Genomic DNA, 19,247 nt, shown 5'->3' with positions numbered 1-19,247 from the left:
TACTTTAATAATATCCTAATTTATAGTAAAAATAAAAAAGATTATATTAATTATATTAAGGAAGTCCTTTAATAACTATAAAATCGTAACCTCTATATAAATTTAAATAAGTACGAATTTTATATAAAACGAATATTATTTTTAAAATATATTATTTCCTTAGAAAGTATAACGATAGATTTAGAGAGGGTAGTAGTAATAGTGGAATAGGAGGTTTTGACGAGTATTTATAATATTTAAGTCTTTCTAAGGTTTATAGGATTCTATTAATATTTTATAATATTATATTCCAAAGTAATTATACTTTTAATAGAGTTATTAAAGGGGAATAAATGGAGGCTGTTCGAATTTATAAGGGAAGTAGAAGAAACGTTTATAGAATTTAAAAAACGGTTTTAGGAAACTCTTATATTATATTATTTCGACCTAGTATTATAAATTTAAATAAAGACGGATATATTAAACTTTACAATCGGGGCGGTTTTTATATAATTATATAGTAATAGATAGTATTTAGTAATTTTCTTTTTAAAGAAGAAATTATTAGAGGAAATTAGGTATAAAATTAGGAATAGAGAATTATTAACGGTCGTAAAAATATTAAAGGTATGGAAGTAATATTTATTATATATAAATAAATTATTTTTAGTAATTATAAATTATTTAAATTTATAGTATTTTTAAAAAAAGGAACGGGCTAGTACGAAGTAGAATCGGTAGGTGTTAGAATTAATAGTATATAATTTTAGGATTAAATATTATTTAGGAAAATTAAATTTAGTAAATAAGTTATTAAAGAAATTATAATTATAAAGAGAAGAATAGGAGGTAAGGGGCGATTACTTATTAGTAAAAGTTATTAAAGGGGGTAAAGAGAAAGGTCGGGCGATAAAGGAAAGTCGAATAGTGAAAGTATTAATAAAACGGGTAATTTTAATTAAAAAAGAAATTTAAAAAATAGCGGTAAAAGAGAGGGAATAATAATAGGATATAAGTAAAATAAAAGAAGGTTAGACGTTAGAGGACGAAGGGGTTAAATTATAGGAAGAAAAATAGAATTTATAAAGGGAGAATAAATTAAATAGAAAAAAGAAGAAGTAAAAGGGAATTAAAAACGATAGTAGAGAGGACGGAATAATAAAGAAGAAAGTAAAATTTATAAGCGAAGCTACCATTAAATTAGGGAGGAAGGATAAAGGTATTATTATAGGAAATATAGGTAGGTATATAATAGTAGTAAAAGTATAGAAGGATAAAGAGTAATTACTATTATTAAAATAATAATTATTAGAAGTATAGAAGGAGGATTTATTTATTATTAAAAAAGTATAGAAGAATAGCGAAGGGAGGAGATAGGTAAAGAATTGGAAAATAAGGGAAGATAGAATTCTATAGTATTAATATTAAATTTATATTCTAGAACGGATATAGGCCGAGCTATTCTACGCTTATTATAATATAACGATAATAGAATACCTAGGCTAGAGGAAAATATTAAAACGTATTAATTAATTCTATTATTAGTTTATTATTATAACTGACATTAAATTATACGTCTATGAATATTTAGTATATTAAAAGGCTAAACCTTATAATTACCGACTATATAGGCTATTAAAATCGTTACTTATCCTTACCATTCCTTAGTAAAATATTTTATATAATTTTATTATTAAAATACTAAAATTATTCGACCCTATATTTAATTGGATTTACAATATAATCCTTATTATTATTAATTATTTTACTAAATACGCTTTATATATTCCTACGTAGAAGACGATTAATATTCGGCAATTTATATTCCTCTTCTAGCGAAACGTCTTTTAGTAATTTAACCTCCCGGATTTAATTATATTGGATAAAAGCAATTTTTTTACGAATTAATTTTAAAAGATTTACTATAAATTTTTAAATATTCGTAAACGCCTCAATATAGCCTAGTACCCCTAAATAAATAAATAAATAGAGAGGTAAAACTAGAATTTAGAATTATACTTCTAAATCTTTTATAATATAAAGTAAGTTAATTAGGCCGAAAAAATTATATTAATATAATAGACGTATAATAATCATTTCTATACTGCTATTAAAAAGTCCCCTTCGGAGCTACTCTTCGGATATTATCTTTAGGGATTAACAGACCCAGAATGAAGGTAAAAGACGGTCCTTCCGATAATAATTACTAATCGGATTAATAAACTATTTCGCGGACGGTTAAAAATTATAACAGCCTTAAAGGTTATTAATTAGAAGTATATAAAATAATATAATAAAATTCGGAAGCTAAAAGAATTTAACGTCGGAAACTAAATTTTACTTAATACGAAGTATATTAAATAATACTACTTAAATACTAAATTAATAAATAAATTTTTAAAACCCTTCTAAATTACTAAAATTATTAAGGAAAAGAAGATAGTATACCGATTTATATTCCCTATACGTTACTAGATTTACCTAGTATTCCTTATTACTTTATTAGAATTGTATTATAGGAATCCTATTATAGCGGCGCTATAAAAGGAAATTATAAATATCGAAGAGGATAATATTTAATATAAAATTAAGGCGATTATAAAGTATTATAAATTTAATTACTAATATTAATTCTAAGTTAAATAGAAGAAGTATCCGGACAATAAGAATTCGTAAGTTTTATAAGAAGATATAAATTACCCGAACTTTTTTAAAAAATACGAAATTAGGGAAATATAGCAGTAGTATATTAGCAGCGGGCCGATTATTAGGTTGATAAGGGTTAATTAAATAGTAGGAGGAGAATAGTAATTATTTAGAAATCTAGAATAAAGATGTAAGATATAGACGTAAGACGTAAAACGTAAATGTAAGATATAGATGTAAAATGTAAAACGTAGACGTAAAACGTAAATATAAAACGTAAAATGTAAATATAAAACGTAAGACGTAGACACAAAACGTAGATATAAGACGTAAAATGTAGATATAAGACGTAGACGTAAGATATAAATGTAAGATGTAAAACGCAAACATAAAACGTAGATGTAAGATGTAGATGTAAGATATAAAATATAAATATAAGACGTAAATGTAAGACGTAAAATGTAGATGTAAAACGTAAACGTAAGACGTAGATGTAAAATATAAAATGTAAATATAAAATATAAACGTGAAATGTAAAATATAAATGTAAGATGTAAATGTAAAATATAAATGTAAAGTATAAAGTAGGGATATAAAAATAGAAATATAAGGCGGAGATACAAAGTAGAAACGCTAAAAGGAATAAGAAATAGGAAGGGAAGGTAATTTAATTTAATATAGGATATTAATAAAGCGCTAAGTAGAATATAGCCTATATTTTCTATTATTACTCTAAATAAAAAAATCTTTAATAGCGTCCGCTATTATTAATATAGGATTAAAATTTATAACCTTAGGAGGAATATTCCCGCGCGCTACTACACTTATTAATAATATTTATAGATATTACCTTATATTATTTACTTATAGTCCTCCCTTGCAAATTTTAATAATTTATTTAATTTCCTATTTATAAACGCTAACCTCCTATTAATTATTTAATATTAAGGACTCTAACTACAATTAGGGGAGGGGGTAATACGAATAGGAGAATTTAGCGTAGAAATATTTATAGGAGAGCTACTATTATTAATAATAGGACCGCTAATAAGGGTTATTAAATTAATATTAATATTAGTATTACTAATATTATAGTAATTAAATTTTAAATAGCCTTTATAATTAAAATTCCTAGTTCGGAGTATATTAAATAATATTGTAGGGAGACTATTATTAATAAAGCGCGCTTATATTGTAGCCCAAAATACCGCTATAGACTAACGTAATTATTATAGGAGGGGGGTAGGTAGGGGGCTACCGGTATTGGTAAAATATATAATTTTAATTACTATATTTTATATATTATTCTAAAGGTTATAAATATTATAGGGGATTTCGAGTATGTAGCGACGTAGTAATAGCGAATATTGCGATCTCTCGTTGAATTCTGGAAGGAGAAGACGTTAGTAAAAAAAAAAAAAAAAAAAAAAAAAAAAAAAAAAAAAAAAAAAAAAAATAAGGGAGATAATAAGGGGAAGATAGCGTACCTTTAATTTGGTAGGTATACGTACCAATTAAATAGAATACTTTATATAAGTTTAGGGTTGGGGTATTAACGAATACCTAGGTTAAAGTAATATTATATCTTAAATAAACAAAGGGGCGGATATTATTAAAGGATAGGAAAGAAATAGCTAATTAAAAGTTAATTATAAGCGTAAAGTAAGAGGAAGGAGAAAATAGGGCGAAAAGGAAGAAAATAGGAAGGAAAAGCAAATATATTAATTAGATTTATAAAGGAAATAAGAATTAATATATAAATATATAATAAAAATATATACGTCCGTAGTAGGGGGTAATTTAAGCGAAGGGGTAGGCGAGGCGGTTATAGAATTAAGAGAGGGGGTAACGGATATAATTATAAAAGTAAGGATAGGAGGAAAAAGAGAGGAAAAGCGAAGAGGGTAGGTAGAAGGGATATTATATAAACGAAGGAGGAAATCCCTATACGAATATAAATTAAAGTAAATAAATATAATTTAAGGCAAATAAATATAAAATAATATAAAGTAAATAGAACGTTAGGTAATTATATAGATAGTAAGAGGGAGTAAATAGAAAAATAAAACGAAAGCAATAATTAAAAAAGGAAGGATAGGATAAGTAAATAATAATAGCGGTTATAAAAAAATAGGAAAGAAAGGCGGAAAATAGGAAAATACGTACTTTAAATTATAGTAGGGAGAGTAAAAGAAGTAATTAAGAATTATATTATTAAAAAAAAAGAAGTAATATAAGGAATAAAGCGAAGGTAATAGGAAGGTAATAAGGAAAGAATAATATAAATAAGGGAAATTTATAGAGGAAATAGTATATAGAATTATAAGAGGCGGGGGATAGAAATAAAAGTCCTAAAATAGAACTTATAGGGAGGGGAATTATATTTAAATATTATAATAAATTATAATAAACGCAAATAATAGAGAATAACCTACGAAAAGAACTTCGGGTTTTAATTATATAGGTATTCTAAAATAGGCGTAAATAACGGAGGGTACCCTATAAGAGTATTAAACTATATTACGAGTATAGATAATAGAGAGTATCTAAGGAGAGGAACTACAGGGTGTAATTACATTAATATTTTAAAATATTTATTAATATTCTTAAATTCGAAATAATACTCCTCGTTAAGTAAAACAAAACTTACTATTTCGTATATTTACAGAATAATAGTTTTAGTAACAGTCGGGAACCCTACTAATATTTTAAATTTAATACCGGTTTTATATCCGCATTAGAATTTATAAAAATAAATATTATAATATTAATATTCTAACGGACAATATACTAGTACTTTAAATTTAATACCGGTTTTATATCCGCGTTAGAATTTATAAGAATAAATATTATAATATTAATATTTTAGCGGACGGCACATTAGTATTTTAAATTTAATACCGGTTTCGTATCTATATTAGAATTTATAAAAATAAATATTATAATACTAATATTCTAGCGGACAATACGTTAGCATTTTAAATCTAATGCTAGTTTTGTATCTGTATTGGAGTTTATAAGAATGGATATTATAATACTAATATTCTAGCGGGCGGTACGCTAGTACTTTAAAGTTAATGCTAATTTCGTATCTATATTAAAATTTATAAAAATAAATATTATAATATCGATATTCTAATAGGCGGAACGCTAACTCTTTAAACCTAATATTAACTTCGGAATTATATTAGAATTTATAAAAATAAATATTATAATACTAATACTCTAATAGACAATTCGCTAATAGCGGAACGGCTATAATCCGGAATATAGTATTGGCGGTTATAGTAAATAATATTTAATAATACTACAGTACCTAGCATTCATTATAGAAATTCTAAGGATGGAATTTATAAGGGGAGGGTTATATTAGGAAGCTAAGAATTTATATATAGAAGTACCTTAACGGTTGCTATTCCCTTTTGTTAATTGAAGTGTAGGATTATTTACAATAATATTTATATTAGGTTGGGCTTACGAGAAGGATAATCCGGTACCGCGCCGAAGCGCTAGATTAGTATAAGGCTTTATAATACTCGTTAGCGGATAAATAGAGTTTGTATAAGTATAAAAGAGGTTTAACGGAACGTATTTTATTATAGTTGGTAATTATTAATACATCTTTAAATTAACCCCTAATTTACCGTCCCCTACGTATGGCTACGACCGTAGTCACCTCAGCCTACCTTTCGCCTACGTTCTTAATATTATATACTTTATTAATATTAGTAGCCCCCTACCTACCCCCCTCCTATAATAATTATATTAGTCCGCGGTAGTATTTTAAATTGTAATATAAGTACGCTTTATTAATAATAATTTCCTTATAATATTATTTAATATACTCCGAACTAAGAATTTTGATTGTAAGGGCTATTCGAGATTTGGCTACTGTAATATCGGTAATATTAATATTAATATCGATCTAATAGCCCTTATTAGCAATTCTATTACTAGTAATAGCGGCTCTCCTATAAATATCTTTACGCTAAACTCTCCTATTTATATTACCCCTTCCTTTAATTGTAATTAGGGTCCTTAGCGTTAGACGGTTAATAGGAGGTTAGTATTTATAAATAGGAAATTAGATAAATTATTAGAATTTATAAGGGAGGATTATAAATAAATAATATAAAATAGTATTTACGAATATTATTAATAGGTGTAGTAGTACGTAAGAATATTCCTCTTAAAGTTGTAGGTTCTAATCCTATATTAATAATAGCGGACGCCGCCGAGGATTTTTTTATTTGGGGTAATAATAGAAAATACGGGTTATATTCTATTTAGCGCTTTATTAATATCCTATATTAAATTAAACTACCTTCCCTTCCTATTTTTCGTCCCTTTTAGTATTTTTACTTTACGTTTCTATTTTGCATTTTTATTTTTATATCCTTATTTTACGCCTTATATTTACGTTTTATATTTATATTTTATATTTATATTTTATATTTTACATTTGTATTTTGCGTTTATATTTTGCGTTTTACATTTACGTCTTATATTTACGTTTTGTATTTACGTTTTACGTTTTACATCTACATTTTACATTTACATTTTACGTTTTACATTTACATTTTACGTCTACATTTTATATTTTACATTTGCATCTTACGTTTACGTCTTGCGTTTACGTCTTGCGTTTTACGTTTATATTTTGTATTTTACATTTATATTTTACGTTTTTACTCTAAATTTCTAAATAATTATTATTCTCCTCCTACTATTTAATTAACTTTTATTAATTTGGTAGTCAGCCCGCTACTAATATACTACTACTATATTTCCCTAATTTCGTATTCTTTAAGAAGGTCCGGGTAATTTATATCCTCTTATAAAACCTATGAATTTTCGTCGTCCGAATACCCCTTCTATTTAATTTAGAATTAATATTAGTAATTAGATTTATAATATTTTATAATTATTTCGATTTTATATTAAATATTATCCTCTTCGATGTCTACAACTTCCCTTTACGGTGCTATTACAATAGGATTCCTATAATATAGCTCTAGTAGAGTAATAGGGAATATTGGGTAGATTTGGTAATGTGCGGGGAGTATGAATTAGTATACTATTTTTTTTTTTTTAATAATTTTAGTAATTTAGAAGGGTCTTAAAAATTTATTTACTAATTTGGCGCTTAGGCAGCGTTATTTAATATATTTTATATTAAATAAAACTTAATTTTTAATATCAAACTCCTTTAGTTTCCGAACTTTATTATATTATTTTATATACCCTTAGTTAATAATCTCTAAAGCTATTACAATTTTTAATTATTTACAAAGTAGTTTATTAATTTAATTAATAATTATTATTAAAAGGATTATCCTCCGCCCTTATTTTAGATCTATTAATCCTTAAGAATAATACCCGAAGAGTAATTCTAAGGGGGATTTTCTAATAACGGTATAAAAATGATTATTGTACGTTTACTATACTAATATAATTTTTTCGGCCTAATCAACTTATTCTATATTATAAAAAATATAAAAATATAATTCTAAATTCTAATTTTACCTCTCTATCTATCTATCCATTTAAAGGTATTAAATTATATTAAAGTATTTACAAATATTTAGGAATTCGTAGTAAATTTTCTAAAATTAATTTGTAAAAAGGTTATTTTTATCTAATATAATTAAATTCGGAAGGTTAAATTACTGGAAAACGTTTCGTTAAAAGAGGAATATAAATTGTTAAATATTGATTGTCTTTTATATAAGAATATATAAAGTGTATTTAGTAAAGTAGTTAATAATAATAAGAATTATATTATAGGTCCGATTAAATACGGGGTTGAATAATTTTAGTACTTTAATAATAAAATTGTATAAAATATTTTGTTAAGGGATAGTAGGGATAGGTAACGACTTTAATAGTTTATATAATTGGTAATTGCGAAGTTTAGCCTTTTAGTACGTTGGATATTCGTAGACGTATAATTCGATATTAGTCGTAATAGTAGGTTAATAGTAGAATTAATTAATGTATTTTAATATCTTCTTTTAGCCCGGGTATTTTATTATTATTATATTATAATAGACGTAGAGTAATTCGGCCTATATCCGTTTTAGAATATAAATTTAATATTAATATTGTAGAGTTCCGTCTTTTTTTATTTTTTAATTTTTCGTCCGTCTCCTTCCTTCGCTATTCTTCTATATTTCTTCAATCATAAATAGGTCTTCCTTTTATATTTTTAATAATTATTATTTTAATAGTAATAATTATTCTTTATCCTTTTGTACCCTTATTACTATTATATACCCGCTTATATTTTTTATAACGATATTTTTATCCTCCTTCCCTAATTTAATAATAGCCTTACTTACGAACTTTACCCTTTTTTTTACTATTTTATCCTTTCCGCTATTGTTTTTGATTCCCTTTTATTTCTTTTTTTTCTATTTAATTCGCCCTCCCCCTACGAATTCTATTTTTCTTCTTATAATTCGACCCCTTTATCCTCCGATGTTTAACCTTCTTTTATTTTATTTATATTTTATTATTATTCCTTCTCTTCTACCGCCGTCCTCTAAATTTCCTTTCTAATTAAAATTATTTATTTTATTAATATTTTTATTATTCGATTTTCTTTTATTGTCCGACCCTTCTTCTTACCCCCTTTAATAATTTTTATTAATAAGTAATTACTTTTTATCTTCTATTCTTCTCTTTATAATTATAATTTCCTTAATAGCCTATTTACCGAATTTAATTTTCTTAAATAATATTCAATCCTAAAATTATATATTGCTAATTCTAATACTTACCAATTTTATTTTACACTAGCCCGCTTTTTTTCTTAAAAATATTATAGGTTTAAATAATTTATAATTATTAGGAATAGTTTATTTGTATATAATAAATATTACTTCTACGTTTTTAATATTCCTACGATTATTAATAGTTCTCTATCCTTAATTTTATACTTAATTTCCTCCGGCGATTTCTTCCTTAAAAAAAAAGCTACCGGGTACTATTTGTTATTATATAATTATATGAGAATTACCCCGATTATAAAGTCCGATACGTCCGTCTTTATTTAGATTTATAATATTAGGTCGAAGTAATATAATATAGGAGTTTCTTAAAATTGTTTTTTAAATTCTATAAACGTTTCTTCTACTTTTTTTGTAAATTCGAATAGCTTCTATTTATCCCCCCTTAATAATTCTATTAAAAGTATAATTATTTTAAAATATAATATTATAAAGTATTAATAGAATCTTATAAATTTTAAGAAGATTTAAATATTATAAACGTTCGCTAGAGCTTCCTATTTTATTATTACTACTACCCTCTTTAAATTTATTATTATACTTTTTAGGGAAATAATATATCTTAGAAATAATACTTACTTTGTATAAAATTCGTATTTACTTAAGTTTATATAGAAATTACAATTTTATAGTTATTAAAGGACTTTTTTAATATAATTAATATAGTTTTCTTTATTTTTATTATAAATTAGAATATTATTAAAGTAAATAATATATATAGTATTTATTAGCCCTATTAATATATTATTAATATATATTTAAAATATTATTAGCGTATTCGCTAATCCTATCAGTATAATTAAGAATTTATAGTACCCGTACTTTGTATAAAACACTATTTTCTTTTTATTTCCCTTTCGAATCCGAATTTTATAGTATATATCCTTTAAATTTAATTTTATAAAGATTTTAACCGACGATAACCAATTTAGAATCTTTTAAATAAGGGGTAACATTGTCCGATTCTTCTTTATAACTTTATTTAGTATTTTAAAATCGATATAGAATTTTAATTTTCTACCCTTCTTTAGAACGAAGATAATAAGAATACCCGCTAAATTAATAGAAGGATAAATTTACCTTTTTTAGAATATTTCTATTAATTATTTATATAATACTTTTAATTTCTTAATATTTAATATATAAATCGGTCCCTAAGGCGTTAATTCCCTTTTAATTAAATTAATATAATATTTTAATTAATTATATTAGGGTAGGGGTATAATTAAAGTTTTGAATATTAATTGGAATTCTTTATATTCTAGCGGGATAATTGGTTTAGGGACGGCGGGTTCGTTTTTTATTTCCTTTAATAATTCTAAGGGTTATAATAGTACTAATTCTATAGGGGGTACTAGAATAGAGTAAATATTATTAAATACTATTTGAAAAATTTTTATTGGGGGGGTAGGGACCGGAGGCGATTCGGCCGATTCTATTATACTAAGTAGGGTTACGAATTTTAATATTAAGGAAAAGGGGATTTCGAATAGGATATTCGTATATATAGGAGGATGGAAACCCTCCTTTACCCTTACTATTTCCTAAAGGTTTAGTAGTAGAATTAAATCCTATTATAGTTTTATTAGGACGGTTATAATATTATATACTTTCTTCGCCGGTATTATATTTAATATAAAATTATTAACCTTAATACGAAATTGAAATAACTATTACTATTAATTAATATTAGGGTTCTATTTATAAAATTAGGGGTAACCGAAGATAATTTCTACGGCCGGAGATTTAATTATAATAAAAGTAATTCGCTTTATTTATTTAGTACTATAAGAATTATTTATTTTAATAAAATAAGTAATTATATTATATATAGGAATAAATTGAAGGGAGAAATTAATAAAATAATAGGGTATTAAATTAATTTTTATATTCGATGGAAATAAATACCTATTAATTAGGTTTAATTCTATACTTAAATTTATTAACCCTTATGTACTTTACTAATTTCTATAAATCTTTACTAATAATCTTATTTTTAAATATATTTATAATTTACTTATATTGTTCTAAACGGTTATAATTATTGCTCTAATTGCAATTAGTTTGGTGTTTGTTTTGTATAAGGGGGTACCTATGGGGATAGGGTAATTCTATATTAAATAACTAATTTAATTATAATTATAATAGGTTTAATTTAGGTACGTTACTATAAAATAATTTATTATACTATATTCGTAGTAAGTATTTAATAGTTTTAATTAGGTATATTAATTATACGTATAACCTTTTTAATAATAAAGGGAATAAATAAGATTAAAATTTATTTAAAAAGCAGTAGGGGGGCGATAGGGAAAATTGGAGGGGTTATTATTATAGGATAATTAAAAAGGGATATTCGAAGAGGAGGTAGGAGGGTGCAAAAATAAAGAAGACGATGGATTATACTTTAAAAATATTTAGTATTAACAATATAATATAAATAGTTTAATACTTTTTAAACCTTTTAACTATTTTATATATATTATTATTTTATTTATTATATTAATACTAATTATTAAAAGGATACTTTATTTAAAGAGGGGGTATAATTAATTAGTTTAAATAATAATCCGAATATATTTTAATTAATTATATAATAAATTGAATTCTTTAATATAATAATAATTATAAAAATTATAAATAATTTTTAAAGTACTTTACTATATATATTCGAATTTATTGAAAGCGGATTATTTAATAATTTAAGTATTACTATTATATTTAATCTTTAAGAAAGTATGGAGGTCGTTCTACGTAGGTATATTATAAATAATATTATACTTAGGTTTACTATAGAGAATTAATATATATTTAATTTATATATTTTTAAAATTACTTTTAATATAATTAATAACGAACGAGAGGGAAATATAAGGGTATTCTTAAAAATATATATTAATATTATAAAAATAATTCTATAATTATAAGAAATTTTCGCTAGTAAATTTAATAATATTATATTTAAAATAGTATTTAATATAGGCCAATATAGCCGCGGCTAATAAAAGGGTAATTATAATAATAACTACTGATAAAGGGGTAATAAAGGGAGATATAATAGAAATATAAATTTAATTATAGAAGAAGTAATTTTAATAATAGAACTTAGTAGGGATAGGGGGGTAATTTCCTATTAAATTTTATTCGGTAAGGCTTATGAATATAAATTATTCCTATTAAAATATATATAAAGGAAAGTAATTAAAGAGGAATTTAATTATAGCGAACTGAAATTCGAATAATTATTACTTATACGCGAATTTATTAATTTCTAAGGTTTAGGAATATAAATAGGGAGCCCGGGGCGGTATAGGGGGGTAATTTTTATTATTATCTTCTTTAATAAACTTTATAATAAGTTAGTATTATTATAATAAAGGTAGAGGAAATTAGGTTATTTTAATTATAGTAATTATAAGGGTAGTAGTATAAAAGGGACGAGGAATAGCCTTAGTAGTACGAAAGATAAACCGGCCGCTACGTATATATATTTTAATAATATCGGTTTAATTCCCGGAGGAAGAGTTATTAATTTGTTAAGAATATAAGTGAAAGGTAGATTGAAGTAACTATAATTGTAGCTATACGTAGGGGATAGTAAATTAGGGGTTAATTTAAAAATATATTAATAATTACTAATTATAATAAAATATACTCTATTAAACCTCTTTTATATTTATATAAATTCTATTTATCCGCTAACGAATATTATAGAGCTTTATACTAGTTTGGCGCTTCGGTGCGGTACCGGATTATCCTTCCCGCGAATCCGACCTAATATAAATGTTGTTATAAATAATCCTACGCTTCAATTAACGAAGGGGAGTAGCAGCCGCTGAGGTACTTCTATATACAGACTCTTAGCCTCCTAACAGCGTGCTACCTGCTAGAATATTAGTATTATAATATCCATTTTTATAAATTCTAATACGGATACGAAACCGGTATTAAATTTAAAATATTAGTATACTACCCGCTAGAATATTAGTATTGTAATGTTTATTCTTATAAATTCTAATATAAATACGAAATTAGTATTAGATTTAAAAAGTTAGCTGGGTTTCCGACCGTTACTAAAACTATTATCCCGTAGGTATATAAGGTAGTAAACTTCGTTTTACCTACCGAGGGGTGCTATATTAAATTTAAGAGTATTAATAAATAATTACGACCTATTGTAATACTTAAATACAATCCCCCTTCTTATAAATTCTATTTTCGGGACTTTCATTTCCTTCTTCCGCCTTCTAATTCTATATACTACTTCCTCCGCAAACCTCCTTTACTTATATTATTCCTTCTTAATTACTCTTTTATTACCCTCGTTTTATTTTTTATATTATTCCTTCTATTTTAATAGTACGATTTTTAATTACTTTCCTCTATTCTTTTTATTATTATCCGAATTATATACCTTCTCATTTTCCGCCTTTCTTTCCTATTTTTTAACAATTACCCTATTATTTATTCGTTCTATCCTTCCCCTTTTAGTTATTACCTTTGTTTTATTCTTTTATTTACCCCTTTTTATTATTTATATAATTGTTTAATATTCTATTTACCCTACATTATTTTATATTCGCTTACTTTAAATTATATTTATTTATTTCGATTTATATTTATATAGAGACCTCCCTTTTTATTTATATAACATCCTTTTTATTTACCTTCTTCGCCTTTTTTCTCTTCTTCCTCCTATTTTTATTTTTATAATTATATTCGTTACCCCTTCTCCTAATTTTGTAGTTATTTTATTTATTCCTTTATTTAAGCCGCCTTTTATTATAGACGTGCGTGTTTTTATTGTGTATTTGTATATTAATTTTTATTTCCCCTATAAGTCCGATTAGTATATTTATTTATCTTCCCCATTTTTTTCCTTTTTATTCCGTCTTTTCCTTCCTTTTACTTTATATTTATAATTAATTTTTAATTAATTATTCCTTTCCTATCTTTTAATAATATCCGCCCTTTTATTTACTTAGGATATAGTATTATTTTAATTTAAATATTCGTTAATACCCTAACTTTAAACCTATACGAAGTATTCTATTTAATTGGTATGTATATTTGCTAGATTAAAGGTACGCTATTTTCCCCTTATTACCTCTCCTATTTTTTTTTTTTTTTTTTTTTTTTTTTTTTTTTTTCTTTTTTTTTACTAACGTCTTCTCCTTCCAGAGTTCAACGAGAGATCGTAGTATTCGCTATCGCTACGCCGCTATATATTTAAAATCCTCTGCGGTATTTGTAACCTCCGGAACGATATATAGGATATAGCGGCCGAAATTATATATTTTATTGATACTAGTAGCCCCCTACCTACCCCCCTTTTATAACGGTTATATTAATCCGTAATAGTATTTTAGATTGTAATATAAGTGCGTTTTATTAATAATAGTCTCCTTACAATATTGCTTAGTATATTCTAAATTAGGAATTTCGATTATAAGGGTTATTTGAAATTTAATTATTATAGTATTAGTAATATTAATATTAATATTAATTTAATATCCTTTATTAGTAGTTTTATTACTAATAATAGCGGTTCTCCTATAAATATTTTTATACCGAATTCTTTTATTTACGTTGCCCCCTCCTTTAATTACAATTAGGGTCCTTAGTATTAGACGGTTAATAGGAGGTTAGCGTTTATAAATAGGAAATTAAACGAATTATTAGAATTTATAAGGAAGGATTATAAATAAATAATATAAAATAATATTTACGAATATTATTAATAGGTATAGTAGTACGTAGGAATATTCCTCTTAAAATTGTAAATTCTAATCCTATATTAATAATAGCGGACGCTACTAAAGATTTTTTTATTTAAAGTAATAATAGAAAATATAGGTTATATTCTACCTAACGCCTTATTAATATCCTACGTTAAATTAAATTACTTTCCCTTCCTATTTTTTATCCTATTTAGTATTTCTATTTTACGTCTCCGCTTTACATTTCTATTATCGTATTCCTACTTTATACCCTATATTTATATTTTACGTCTATGTTTTGCGTCTGCGTTTTACGTCTTTATATTTGTATTTTACATTTACGTTTCACATTTATATCTTATATTTATATTTTACATTTGTATTTTATATCTTACGTTTATATCTTATATTTACATTTTGCATCTATATTTTATATTTGCGTCTTACGTTTACATTTTGCGTTTTACATTCGTATTTTGCGTTTGTATTTTACATCTTATATTTACGTTTTACGTTTTATATTTTACATTTGTATTTTATATTTATATTTTACGTTTTACATTTACGTTTTATATTTCTACTCTAGATTTCTAAATAATTATTATTTTCTTTCTACTACCTAATTAACCTTTATTAACCTAGTAATCGGCCCGCCGCTAGTACGCTACCGTTACATTTCCCTAATTTTATATTCTTTAAGAAGGTCCGGGCAATTTATATCTTTTTATAAAACTTACAAATTCTCGTCGTCCGGATACCCCTTTTATTTAACCTAGAATTAACATTAGCAGCCGGATTTATAATATTTTATAATTACTTCGATTTTATATTAAATATTATTTTTTTTAATATTTACAATTTCCCTTCGTAGCATTACCGTAGTAGGATCCTTATAGTACGGCTCTAGTAGAATAATAAAGAATATTAGGTAGATCTAGTAATATATGGGGAGTGCGAGTCGGTATGCCATCTTCTTTTCCCCGACGACCTCGGTAATTTAGAAAGGTCCTAAAAACTTATTTATTAATTTAGTACTTAAACGGCGTTATTTAATATACTTCGTATTAAATAAAACCTAATTTCTAACATCGAATTCCTTTAATTTCTAAATTTTATTATACTATTTTATATACCCCTAATTAATAACTTCTAAAATTATTATAATTTTTAATTACTTATAAAGTAATTTATTAATTTAATTAGTAATTACTATCGGAAGGACCGTCCTCTACCTTCGCTCCGGGTCTATTAATCCCCGAAAATAATACCTAAAGAGTAATTCTAAAGGGGATTTTCTAATAATAGTATAGAAATAATTATTATATATATATATTGTCTTATTACGCTAACTAGTTATACTAGTCTACCTAATAGGTATACGGTACTGCTTCGTTCGTAATCTAAGGGAAAAACCGTATTATTAAAATCCGGATAAAAACCCTCAACTTCTCCATATCCAACCCTAACCCTAACCTGAACCCTTCGTCCCACCTTACCGTAGGGGGCCCGGGGAGCCGTAATTACTTTTTATCTTATCTTCTTTCAATATATTATTTTTTAATTCCGGTAGACTTCGTAGCTTCTAATTAATCGGTTCCTTAAAACCCTACTTCCCTACTTAACGTTTCGGTAGCGTTTTTCTTTATTCTAGAAGCGGATATTCTTCTTTTATTCTATCTTCAAAGTAGGAATAGGGAAGTAAAATCTTACTTTCTTAATTAGAATCTTTTCGTTTTATTAGTTAGGATTTTGGTAAAATAATATTAATTAGTCTAATATCGTAGGACCGGACGGGTTCCATCCAAATAGAACCGTAGCTCTAAAATAAATTTCGGAAGTAGGGTTCCAATTCCTAAACCCTATTAGTAGAATGGGGCGGAAGCGGCCGGTACTTCTTCGAATAGAATAAAATTTTTTAATACGTGCCTAATTACGTATACTTAGGGTTTTGGGTTAGGGTGGGCCCCTATATTTGATTTCGCTATAAATGCTCTTCTTCTTTTAAGAGCGTTTAATAGAACGATAGCAGGGAAGATCTTTCATCTAATCCGGCTGAAAAACCGGATAAAAGAAGGGGGGGGAGCGGGATTCGAACCTACGACCTTTCGGATAAAACTAAAAGGGGGCCAAGCTCAGATCTTCCCAATTGAGTTATCCCTCTAATAATTATTATATATTTATTATATTAATATAATTTTTTTAACCTAATTAACTTACTCTATATTATAGAAGATTCGGAAGTATAATTTTAAATTCTAATTTTACTTCTTTATTTATCTATCTATTTAGGGGTATTAAACTATATTAAGGCATTTATAGATATTTAAAAGTTCGTAGTAAGTCTTTTAAAATTAATTCGTAAAAAGGCTACTTCGGTCCGATATAATAGAATCCAAGAAGTTAAATTATTAGAAGACGTTTTATTAGAAGAGGAATATAAATTACTAAACGTCGATTATCTTTTATATAGGAATATATAAAGTATATTTAATAAAACGGTTAATAATAATAAGGATTATATTATAAGTCTAATTAAATACGGAATCGAATAATTTTAATATTCTAATAATAAAATTATATAAAATATTTTATTAGGGGATGGTAGGGATAAATAATAATTTTAATAATTTATATAATTAGTAATTACAAGGTTTAGCCTTCTAGTATATTAGATATTCGTAAATATATAATTTAATATCGACTATAATAGTAGGTTAATAATAGAATTAATTAATATACTTTAATATCTTCCTCTAGCCCGGGTATCTAATTATTATTATATTATAATAGGTATAGAATAGTTCGGCCTATATCCGTTCTAGGACGTAGATTTAGTATTAATACCGTAGAGTTCCGTCTTCCCCTATCTTTTAATTCTTTACCCATCTCCTTCCTTCGCTATTTTTCTATACTTTTTTAATAATAAATAAATCCTCCTTCTACGCTTCTAATAATTATTATTCCAATAGTAATAATTATTCTTTATCCTTTTATACCTTTATTACTACTATATATCCATCTATATTTTCTATAATAATACTTTTATCCTTCCTCTTTAATTTGATAACGGTTTTATTTACGAATTTTACCCTCTTTTTTATTACCCTATCCTCTTTATTATTATCTTCAATTTCCTTTTACTTCTTCCCTTCCCTATTTAATTCGTTTTTTTCCTACGAATTCTACTTTTCCTTCTATAATTCGACCCCTTTATCCTTTAATATCCAACCCTCTTTTATTTCGCTTATATCCTATTACTATTCCCTCTCTTTTATTACCGTCTTCTAAATCTCCCTTTTAATTAAAATTACCTATTTTATTAGTACCCTTACTATTTAATTTTCCTTTATCGTCCAACCTTTTTCTTCGCCCCCTTTAATAACTTTTATTAATAAATAATTATCCCTTACCTCCTATTCTTCTCCTTATAACTATAATTTTTTTAATAGCCTATTTACCGAATTTAATTTTCCTAAATAATATTTAATCCTAAAATTATATATTACTAATTCTAATGCTTACTAATTTTACTTTATACTAACCCGCTCCTTTTCTCAAAAATACTATAAATTTAAATAATTTATAATTATTAGAAATAATTTATTTATATATAATAAATATTACTTCTATACTTTTAATACTCCTACAATTATTAATAATTCTCTATCCCCAATTTTATACCTAATTTCTTCTAGTAATTTCTTCCTCGAAAAGAAAGTTACCGAGTATTATTTATTATTATATAATTATATAAAAACCGCCCCGATTGCGAAGTTTAATATATCCGTTTCTATTTAAATTTATAATGCTAAATTAAAGTAATATAATATAAGAGCCTCCTAGGATAATTTTTTAAATTCCGCGAATATTTCTTCTACTTCCTTTATAAATTCGAATAGCCTCTATTTATCCCTTTTTAATAATTCTATTAAAAGTGTAATTACTTTAGAATATAATATTATAAAATATTAATAAAATTTTATAAACTTTAGGAAAATTTAAATATTATAAACGTTCGCCGGAACCTCCTATTCTACAATTACTACCACTCTCTCTAAATTTATCGCTATACCTTCTAAGAAAATAATATATCTTAAGAATAATACTTACT

This window comes from Neurospora hispaniola (genome assembly GCF_033458365.1).
Source record: "Neurospora hispaniola strain FGSC 10403 chromosome Unknown B0T23scaffold_10, whole genome shotgun sequence".
Taxonomy (NCBI): domain Eukaryota; kingdom Fungi; phylum Ascomycota; class Sordariomycetes; order Sordariales; family Sordariaceae; genus Neurospora; species Neurospora hispaniola.
This window is presented reverse-complemented; position numbering follows the sequence as displayed.